The 2,041-nt window shown below is 26.6% G+C and overlaps 1 pseudogene; it reads left to right on the top strand.

Annotated features, from left to right (window-relative positions):
- Nucleotides 1-1,125: 1,125 nt before the first annotated feature.
- LOC144477825 (cytochrome c oxidase subunit 2-like) lies at nucleotides 1,126-2,012 on the top strand (annotated as a pseudogene).
- The last annotated feature ends 29 nt before the right edge of the window (nucleotides 2,013-2,041 follow it).

The raw sequence follows: 2,041 nt of genomic DNA, 5'->3' as shown, positions 1-2,041 counted from the left end.
TGCGCACAACACACATACAGGGTGCTCGAATTGCACCGTTACAACATATTTCTATCTCTACCTGTTTTAGCTGGGGCCATCACAATACTTTTAACTGATCGAAACCTAAATTCATCATTTTTTGACCCAGCAGGTGGAGGAGACCCAGTATTATACCAACATTTATTTTGATTTTTTGGCCACCCAGAAGTATATATTTTAATCTTACCAGGATTTGGCCTAATTTCACATATTATTTTTAATGAAAGTGGAAAAAAAGAAATTTTTGGTAATCTTAGAATAATTTACGCAATACTTGGAATTGGCTTTCTTGGTTTTATTGTTTGAGCCCATCACATATTTACAGTTGGATTAGATGTTGATACACGAGCATATTTCACTTCCGCCACAATAATTATTGCTGTACCAACTGGAATTAAAGTTTTTAGGTGATTAGCAACTTACTGCGGATCAAAAATAATTCTAAATCCTTCAATTACATGATCTCTAGGTTTTGTCTTTTTATTTACTCTTGGAGGATTAACAGGAATTATATTATCTAATTCATCTATTGATATTATATTACATGATACTTATTATGTAATTGGACATTTTCATTATGTTCTATCAATAGGAGCAGTATTCGCCATTATCGCTAGATTAATTCATTGATTCCCAATTTTTACTGGTCTTTCCCTTAATAAAAAACTTCTAAATCTTCAATTTATTATAATATTCATTGGAGTTAACATAACTTTTTTCCCTCAACACTTTTTAGGTCTAATAGGAATACCACGACGTTACTCTGATTATCCTGATGCTTATTATTCATGAAATATTATATCTTCTATTGGATCTATTATCTCATTTAATAGAATAATTTTATTAATTTTCATTATTATAGAAAGTTTTATATTAAAACGAATCATTTTATTTAAATTTAATCAATCTTCAATAGAATGACTAAATAATTATCCTCCATTAAATCACTCCTTTGTAGAATTACCCATTATCCTAAAATTTATTAAAAACTTTTAATATGGCAGACCTAAGTGCAATGAGTTTAAACCTCATATATAAAATTCATTTTTTATTAAATATATATATATCATATACTCATCCTAACTTTAAATATATATATATATTATTGCAACTTGAAAAATATTTTCCTTTCAAGATCCTAACTCCCCCTTTGCAGACAACCTAATCTATTTCTATAATTTTACCATAATTTCTCTTTCTATAATTACCGCCCTTACAATTTATATTATATACTTCATCTTAAATAATAAATTCTATAATATCAATCTTTTAAAAAATAATAATATTGAAATTTTATGAACAGTTACTCCCATAATTATACTTATAATTATTGCAGTTCCTTCATTAAAAACTCTATATTTTATTGATGAACTATGAAATCCTACCTACTATACAATTAAATCTATTGGTCACCAATGATATTGAAGATACGAATATCCTGAATTTAATAATATCATATTTGATTCATATATAATTAAAGCAATTGAATCTATAAATCAATTTCGATTATTAGATGTTGATAATCGAACTGTAATTCCATTTAAAACCCCTATTCGATTACTAGTTACCTCAATAGATGTAATCCACTCATGAACTGTACCCTCATTAGGAATTAAAATAGATGCAACCCCCGGACGAATTAATCAAATATCAATAATCTCACATCGACCCGGTTTATACTTTGGTCAATGTTCTGAAATTTGTGGAGCTTATCATAGATTTATGCCTATCGTTATTGAAAGAACAAATTTTAATCACTTTACTCAATGAGTAAAAAATATATAAAGAATTAGTTAACTTATAACATTAAATCGTCAATTTAAAATAATTATCTCCATAATACTCTTTTCATTAGATGTCTGAAATGAAAGAAATGGTCTCTTAAACCAACCCATAGTAAAAATCGCTTACTTCTAATGAATTGATTCTTCATATTCTACTTTAATTACTTAAATATTTATATTAAATAAATTAAATAAATTAAATTTTATTCTTTAATACCACAAATAAGACCAATTAT

The sequence above is a fragment of the Augochlora pura genome, unplaced genomic scaffold (assembly GCF_028453695.1).
Source record: "Augochlora pura isolate Apur16 unplaced genomic scaffold, APUR_v2.2.1 APUR_unplaced_4103, whole genome shotgun sequence".
Lineage (NCBI taxonomy): Eukaryota > Metazoa > Arthropoda > Insecta > Hymenoptera > Halictidae > Augochlora > Augochlora pura.
This window is presented reverse-complemented; position numbering and strand designations above follow the sequence as displayed.